Below are 9,367 nucleotides of genomic sequence, written 5' to 3'. Positions count from 1 at the left end.
CTGGAGTCCTTTCAGCAGTCTTCTGAGGGATGGGCCATGACCATTTCTGAAGCTCCTGGGTGAAAATCATCAGCCACCCAGCCTTGACTATCAGACACCATGCCTAGCACTTTGCATGCAGTGCCCCACTTATTCCATGGGCAACTCTGTGAGGAAGGTACTGCTGTTCCCACACACAGATGAGGAAGCTGAGGGTCCCACAGGCTCCCACACTTGGGAAGACTTGGAGCCAAGACGACAGTGCAGCCACAGAGGTCTTATTACATGTCAAGGAGTTTAAGTTTTGTTTTAAGAAAACTGAGGCCGGGCGCAGTGGCTCACACCTGTAATCCCAGCACTTTGGGAGGCCAAGGCAGGCGGATCATGAGGTCAGGAGATTGAGACCATGCTGGCTAACATGGTGAAACCCCGTCTCTACTAAAAATACAAAAAATTAGGCGGGCGTGGTGGCAGACGCCTGTAGTCCCAGCTACTCGGGAGGCTGAGGCAGGAAAATGGCATGAACCCAGGAGGTGGAGCTTGCAGTGAGCCGAGATTGCACCACTGCACTCCAGCCTGGGTGACAGAGCGAGACTCCATCTCAAAAAAAAAAAAAAAAAAACAGAGTAAAAAAGGAAAATTGAAAAGTGCATGGGCAGCTTTGAGCAGGAACATGATACTGTTATGTTTTAGAAAGAAAGTTCTGTCTACAGTGTGGAAAATAGACTGGAAAAAGAATATGACTGGAGACAGAGAGACCGGTCACAAGACTAAATCAAAACTAGATCATGGCAGTGGGGATGGAGAGAACTAGACAGTTTGGAGCAAGAGAAGAGGTTAACAGGACTTGGTGACTGGTGAATGAGATGAGGAAAAGGTTTGAAGAGGATCAGGGCATTGCTCCAAACTATGCCACTGTGGCAAATTGGCTATTTTAAGCTGAAAGCAATGGAGAAATGGCAGATACAGGAAGTGCTGTCTGCCCTCCCCTTTTCTACCTAAAAGCAGTATGTAAATTTCCCCTGAGAAAGGTGCTCTCGTTGTACTAGGAAGAGGAGAACATGCTTGTCACCAGGGATGGGAAGTCAATGCCAAGATGAGGCTGTACAAACCTTACTAAAATTACCCTTATCTTTCATCAGTTACTTATCTTCCATCAGTTTCCTAGTTACTTTCCCATCCCCCTTCCAGCCCAAACGCCTTTTTTCCTTTGTCATGTCTCCACATTTCTGCTCCTGCCCCCTTGGACACATTTTCTACACAACTTCCAAAAGAATCTTTGCTTTAAAATTCTTATTTTGCACTTAGACTAAAATTTAAACTCCATTTTATGACCTGCAAGGCCTTGTGTGATTTGGCACCTTCTGACTACTTCTTTCTTTCCAATCTCTCCCTTAATACCCTTCTGCCACAGTGGACTTTGAACACACGCAGCCCTTTTTTCCCTAGAGCCCTTGCACTAGCTGTTTTGTCTGCCTTTCCCTTTTCACTTCCTTTTCAAATGGCCAGGTCTTCTCATCCTACAGATCCTAACTTAACTGCCTCCTCTTCAAAGAGGCCTTCAATGGCCCCTCTAGCTAAAATAGAGTCAGTCGCCCCTATAGTTCTCCATCATACCATGACATTTTTGCTTTTTTCATAATACAAACCACAGTAAAATTAGTTTTCTTTTTCTCTCAGATCCCCAGGTGTCAAAGGTCTTGAGGAACGCTGTGTCCTCCGGAGTGATCACAGCCCAGTGCTGGACATCATGGGATGTAATTTTTTAACTTATTCATTTCCTTTTGTGTGTGTGTGTCTCTCTCACACAAGACTGTAAGTTTGATACGGAGGATCCCTATACCTGCTTTGTTCCCCATTGTGTGCCCAGCACCTAGCTCAGGGATCTATCATTTAAGAATGCACGAAACTGTAACAGAAAACTAACAGTAGCTTAAGCCAAGAAGGTTTACTTTTCCCACATAGTAAGAAATCCAGAGACAGGTTCAGTGCTCAATGTTGATGTCTCTGTGCTTGTCTTTCTCTCTGCCTCAGGGCTGCAAGGTGGCTGATGCAGCTCCTGCCATCTCATCCATGTTCAAGGCAGGAAATTAGGGAGATGAGGACAGGCTGTATCAGTTGCATCTGTCCCATTTTTATGAAGAAACAGAAGCCTTCCCAAAACCCATCAGAGTTCTACTTTTATCTCATGGGCCAAAACTAACACACAGGGCCATCCATAGCTGCAAGGGATAGTGTGTGTTGGGCTTTGTAGCCTCTATAGTGAGGAGCAGCAAGGAAGAAGAATATTCAGAATGGCTTTGAGGTAGCTGATCAACAGTGTCTTTTGCAAGGGGACTATGTGAAGATGTGTATACCTGAGGTCAAGAGTTTGGGAAGATGGGAAACAGCTGGAGAGATGCGTTGAGGCCAGATTGCAGAGGATCGTAAAGACTTTCATTCTATATTCTCACTTCTTTTTTTTTTTTTCTTTTCTTGAGAGAGAGTCTCGCTGTGTCACCCAGGCTGGAGTGCAGTGGCGTGACCTCAGCTCACTGCAGCCTCTGCCTCCCGGGTTCAAGCGATTCTCCTGCCTCAGCCTCCCAAGTAGCTGGGATTACAGGTGCGTGCCACCATGCCCAGCTAATTTTTGTATTTTTAGTAGAGATGGGGTTTCACCATATTGGCCAGGCTGGTCTCGAACCCCTAGCCTCAAGTGATCCACCTGCCTCAGCCTCCCAAAGTGCTGGGATTACAGGCATGAGCCACCACACCCGGCCTATTCTGACTTCTGAGCCAAGGCACATGGCTCAGGAGCACTAGCTGCCTCCCCTCATGGTGTCTCCTGCTTCCCCCATCTCTCCTCTCTCCCGCTTTGAAAACCCAAAACAGTGGAGCATGGTCAAGATGAGGAAGGGAGGAAGCATCTTCAGTCCCCTACCCACAGGGAGGCCATAGCAGGTGACTGGATGATAGTGATAGAATGAATTAAGAGAAAAAGGGATTCGAAGCTAGGGAAATGAAGGAAGTTTATCCTTGTTCTGGACTTAAGAATGAAAAACAGAACCAATGAGGCTAGGATTTCTAATTGTCCATCTGTGGATTAGTAAAGCAATCTTTTTTCCTGATTCCCAGTTATCCTCTTGTCAGTATCTTTCCCAAAATATACTGATGGAAAAACCGTCTGGCGCCATCTCACTCCTCTCTAGGGCCTGGATTGGGGCGTATGGCTAATATTTTAGATTGTAAATTGGAAAGCAGTAACCAGAAGAATACAGATATTAGTAAAATCTAAACTGTACTCTAGGTTTAATGCTAAGGACTACAGCCTGAAGGCTGCTGCCTCAGCCAGGCGCATTGGCTCACACCTGTAACCCCAGCACTTTGTGGGGCAGAGGCAGGTGGAATGCTTGAGGTCAGGACTTCGAGACCAACCTGGCCAACATGGTGAAATGCTGTCTCTACTAAAAATATAAAAATTAGCCAAGTGTGGTGGCACGTGCCTGTAGTCCCAGCTACTCAGGAGTCTGAGGCACAAGAATCATCTGAACCCGGGAGGTGGAGCTTGCAGTGAGCCAAGATCGCGCCACTGCACTCCAGCCTGGGTGACAGAGCGAGACTCTGTCTCAGAAAAAATAAATAAATAAATAAAAACCTGCTGCCTCTGCAGATTAGCATATATGAGGATGTTTTCCCTCCCCCAGAAGCCATCTTCCTGAGGCATGAATATTCCTTGCATGTTTTGTGAGCACCACCCAGTAAAATTTGTTTTGGATGCTCCACAGCACACCACCACATTCTCATGCTCGTCTGAGTGTTTAAGGGCCACAGGGTGACTGTATGTAAATACAGTGGAAGGCTTGGCTGAGCTCAGGGAGTTAATTGGTCATCACTTGTTTAAGAAAGACCTCCTTAATTACATTTGGCTTCTCCACTCCTGAGTAATGTTACTTTGATCATGAGCACAGTAATTAAAGTTTCATAGCATGCCGCATTGGTAGGTATATAGTTGATTGAATGCCATGGATCTTGCCTTTGAATTTATATTTCTAACTAGCTCTGGCCTTTTTCTTTAGAAGTAATTTTGTTTCTATAGCAACATTATTCTAGAGGAACTGGGGACAGACCCAAACAATATCCACAAATGCAGAATCAAGAATCAAACCGTGTAAGGTGGAAATGCCTGAGTGGGCTGAAGGTATGGCAAGAATTGGTGTAGGCCATGAAGAGCTATTGCATAATCAAACTTCAGGTAAAAAGACCTCCTCTCTCCTTGGCAATGAATTAATTAGGCCCTCATCAAAAAGTCTTTTTTTTTTTTTTTTTTTAAGATGGAGTCTCACTGAGTCACCCAGGCTGGAGTGCAGTGGTGCGATCTCGGTTCACTGCAACCTCTGCCTCTTCTGTTCAAACAATTCTCTTGCCTCAGCCTCCTGAGTAGCTGGGACTACAGGTGTGCACCACCATATCTAGCTAATTTTTTTGTATTTTTAGTAGAGATGGGCTTTCACCATGTTGGCCAGGCTATTCTTGAACTCCTGACGTCAAGTGATATGCCCACCCCGGCCTCCCAAAATGCTGGGATTACAGGCATGAGCCACCACGCCCAGCCAAAAAAGTTGTTTCAAGAGTGGTCTCAAACCCCAGCTCTTCTCATATCCTGCCTCTTGCTCCCTTTTGGGTTCCTTACCTTCCAGCAGCACTGGAATTATTGCTGGTTCCCCTGGCAGCCTCCTCACCACCCCTCCTTCATGCCTTCACTCACACTGCTCCCACACCTACAATCCCCAATCCCTTTAGAGTCCAGCTCAAAAGTCTGAATTCTTCCTTGCTCCCTTCAGGAACACTCCATTTTCTCTATGATTTACAATCCCCACCCCACACCCATAGCATAAAGGATGTGTGCACCATAGATGCTCCATTCTATTAATGTAGATTGGCTGGAATTTTAAAATATGAGAGCTATTGATAGCTAATATTTATTGAGCATTCACCACATCCCAGGAACTGTGCAAACTTGTTACATGAACTACGTTACGTATTCTACACAGCCCTATGAGGTGTTCACTAGCACCATCATCTCTACCCCATGTACAGATGAACTGGGGCAGTCGGAGAGGCTCATTAGCATGCTCCAGGCTACACAGATGATCTGTGACAGAGTCAGAATTTGAGCCCATGCTCCTGTCCGTTCTGCAATACAGTACTAAATGCTCAGTTCAATGGCCGGTTTCCCCGGCTGGCAAGAAAGGAAATAAGGCAGGGTGTGAACCTACCAGTGAGTACGCTGGGTGGTTGTTCCCTCATCCCTGTATAATTTACTCCATGGCTCAGCCAAAGTGGCAGTGATATAATCGCTGTGTCCCTAGGGTATGTGCCACTGCCTGGAATTTAAATGAACAAACTCCATGAGATCAAAACTCCAGAAGCAGCATAGATACCCAGCAGCAACCTATTTGCCGCTTGTCAAATCAGCAGCCCTTGTTTCCTCTCATAAAGTAAAACTCAGCTAAAAGAAATTCTTATGCCACCAATACAAACACAAGACTATTGCCCCTTCTTACATAATGTCTATGACAGACTTCTGAATATATAATGTAGGTTTGTGATCCTGTTGTCTCTGCTTACTTTTTAGAGCCCTTTCTTAGGGGCTAGCAGATTGTGGATTCACACCAGGGTGTCTGCCGGTGTGAGCAGAATGTGTCTTATGATGGGGGGCCCTAAACTGGAGGCACAGCCCAGCAAAGCCTTGACCATTCTAAGAATCAAAAGGAAGCTTCAGCACTTGGATGTGTCTGCAAAGGCTCCATGGAGGAAGTGGACTTACGGGAGTTGATTTAATTATTAGGAGAAGAGGCTTCTTGGTCATTGGAGAACACCACCCTTGCCTCCTTCCCTCACTCAGAGGATCAGGTGTCCCACCTTCCATCCAAAGCTCATCCTGTCACCTGTGCTGGGGGCCAGGTCTCTCACTTCCTCAGGAATTTCATTCTACCATCTACTCTGTCCTTGTTATTTCAGTCTCTCCCTGGCCTCTAGCTCCTCCTTCTCAACATAAATTCATGCTCACATCTCTTTAATTGGAACAACAAAAAACATCTTCCTTCAATCTAATATTGCTTTCCAGGTACATCTCAGCTCTCTCATTACCTCTATAAATTGCCTTAGAAATGACTATACACAAAGTGTTTACATCCTTCCCCCTCATTTCCTCTACTCATTGACATTTACTTTCTCTAAAACTGATCATCATGAAGTCCAGCATAGTTGGCCTTTATCAGGCTGAATAGCTCCTCTGTACTGATCAATACTGAGACCCCTCGTTCTTCCTGGTATTCTTCCTCTGGAACCTGTGACCTGCCATTCTCCAGGTGCGCCTGCCTCACACTACCTCCCCACTTCTTTCATAGGTGCATCTCTCACTGCCCACCCCTAAATGTTGGTGTCCCCAGGAGGGGATTCTCTACCCTCTTCTGGCTGCATCATGTGATTGCGCCCACTCCCAACAGCAGGTCATCCATGACCATGAAAATCGTGCACATGGGTTCTGTGACCATCCATGACCTATTGACTCCTAAGTATTTATTTACAGCCCATCTCTCTTCTTGACTTAATTTTTTTCTTCATCTCATCTCCTTTCAAAATGTCACCCTCAGGCATGCGGAAATAAGAAATGGGTTAACTGCTGAGACATACACTGAATAATTCCTCTTTGATACAAAAACATAACAAAAATTCTGGGTTTTTTTTTTTTCAGACAGAGTCACTCTGTCGCCCAGGCCAGAGTGCAGTGGCACAATCTAGGCTCAGTGCAACCTCTGCCTCCTGGGTTCAAGTGATTCTCATGCCTCAGCCTCCCAAGTAGCTGGGATTACAGGTACATGTGTCACCACACCTGGCGAATTTTTGAATTTTTAGTAGAGATGGGGCTTTACCATGTTGGCCAGGCTGGTCTCAAACTCCTGGCCTCAAGCAATCTGCCTGATTAGGCCTCCCAAAATGCTGGGATTATAGGCAAGAGCCATTGCTCCTGACTTTAACATGACAAAAGTTGTAAAAGTGCCATTTGTAAGGGCTTCTAAGGAATGGATAAGATCCACCCTCTTTTCGAGGTCTTTTCCTAGTAGGAAGAGAGGTAGAGTCAGGGAAATATTCATTTCTTCTTCAAGTTACACATACTTCACAGTGTGTAAATCTCAACTATTTAATTTACCAACCCCAATTAGACGTGGTTTTCTTGAGTGCTGATGTTTAGTATTATTTATTTTTGTAGTCTCAGTTCCCAGCCGAGTACCAGTATATAGTGAAAGCTTGGTGTATGATTGTGGGATGGATAAATGAATGAATGTGTTTCCCAATGCATGAAATTGCTGAAAGAAAGGTGAGGAATGAGGAGGAAGAGGGGTGTCCTGACTGTGCCACCAGCCTGCTACCTGCTTAGGATGCCAACAGGAAGTTGGCACATGAGGAAAAGTATAAAAATGCAGAAATAAATCCGGATGCTCAAAATGCGTATATCCAGTGACCTACTTGACATATTCATACAAGGAATTTGCAGATACTTCAAACAACACGTCCAAAGTTGAGCTCTCACTGCACACTTTTCCTCCCTCCTTTTCATGCCTCCATCTTCCCCATATCTCTAAATAGCACTACCATTCACCTATGTGCTCAAATCAAAACATAAAATCACCCTGAATAGAGAGACATCTTCCTTGTTAGCTGGACGGCCCTCAGGCATCATGTTTCTCCCTATGTGACTATCATCTGAGCTCAGAATATTCCTCTGGGCAACAGTATCATCCCCCTCCTTGGGAATCTCACATTTGCACTTGAGCAGGCTGCCAGCTGTTTCCTGTCTCCCCCCAACTTCTCTTAAGTAAAGTGGGGGGATGGGTGGGAAAGAGTGGGGACGTTTCCTGGAGCACAAACCTACAGTGCCTCCAGCCCTGCCTGGCCAGGAGTGAGAACTTGGGAGGCCACATACATTTTTCTGACCCCTGCCTATAATTCCTCCCTATTAACCAGGCTTTGGCCTGCGCCTCGTTGGTTGTGGTGTTTGGCCCACCCTCTGGCTTAACACATTTGTGACTCCCTCTCATGTTCATTCATTTCACATGCATTGAACCTCTCCTGTATGCCGAGCACTGTGCTAGGCAATTCCGTTTGTAAGCGAACAAAACAAAGACCCTTACCCTTGTAGAGTAGGGGATATAGATAGCAAATAATAGACATGTAAATTTTAACAGTATATTATACTATGTCTTAGAAAGTAGTAAGTGCGATGGCAAAATTTAAAAGTAGACTGAAGAGAATGGCAGTGTTTCGGAGGTTGGCATGGAGAGCGTGGTGTGCAGTTCCTGCCGATGTGACCAGGGAAGCCCTTCTGGAGAAGCAAGACTTGAAAATAGTAAGGGGGTTGGCCAGATGCAACCTGGGAGAAGCCCTTCCTAGGCGCAGAGGCTGTCAGACGGGGCGGGCCTGTGCGGTCGAGGAACTTAGAGGTCAGAGGGGCTGAAACAGAGAGCCCAGGGGAAGCACAGAGAGGTGACAGGAGTGGGCAGATCTGGTAAGGACTTAGAAGTCACTTCAGAGGCTTTGATTTTCCTGTATAACATGGAGAAGGCCATTGTAGGATTTCAAGCAGAGCAGTGACAAAATCAAGTGTTGCAAGAATCCCTCTGGCTGCTCTTTGGATCATATACTGTGAAGGGGTCAGGGTTGGGGCTGGCGGACGAGGTCAGAAGCAGACGGCCGGTTAGCAGTCTCCTGCAGTCAAGCAGACAAGAGGTGATGGTCACTTGGACTTGGATGGTGTCACTGAAGTAGTGAGAAGTGTTCAGAGTCTGTGATATTTTGAAGGTAGACCCAACAGGATTTCCTGGTGGACTGTATATGAAAGAAAGAGAGGAATCAAGATGCCACCAAGATTCTTGGTTTGAGCAGCTAGAAGAATGGCTTTGCTACTAACTGAGATGCAAAAGATCTGGGCTGGTGGAGCAGATCTGGGGTTCCAGGAGCCGTTCTTCATTCTCTGTCTCCCAACCACGAGCAAGACAGAGATTCCACCTCCAAAGTGTCTCTTGAATCTTATTGTCTCTCTCCATCACTCCACCTGACCCTGGGGGACTAATAACCACCGTCATACCTCACCCGGACTCTTGAGATGGTCTCCTGCTTCCTACCCTGGTCTTTTCTAATCCATTCTCAGTGCCTGCTGTTCCATCGTGCATTAGACAGTCTGAAGCAGATTGATCTTTGTAGTAGAAGCTGTCACTTTCTTGCTCAATACCTTTTCACGGTTTCCTGTTGCATCAGACTCCATTCCCTGGGACTCAAGCTCTCTGTGTCATCTGACGCCCACTTCCTACTCCAGGCTCATTCTTTACTACTCCCCTCCTTGCTGCAG

The 9,367-nt window shown here is 46.0% G+C and overlaps 1 non-coding gene across 1 annotated transcript; it reads right to left on the bottom strand.

Moving 5' to 3' along the window:
* Positions 1 to 1,648: 1,648 nt before the first annotated feature.
* On the bottom strand, positions 1,649 to 1,739 carry LOC116269065. The gene has a single exon (XR_004176384.1). It is a non-coding gene; the product is annotated as a small nucleolar RNA SNORD88 (small nucleolar RNA).
* Positions 1,740 to 9,367: the final 7,628 nt, after the last annotated feature.

The sequence above is a fragment of the Papio anubis genome, chromosome 9 (genome assembly GCF_008728515.1).
Source record: "Papio anubis isolate 15944 chromosome 9, Panubis1.0, whole genome shotgun sequence".
NCBI lineage: Eukaryota > Metazoa > Chordata > Mammalia > Primates > Cercopithecidae > Papio > Papio anubis.
This window is presented reverse-complemented; position numbering and strand designations above follow the sequence as displayed.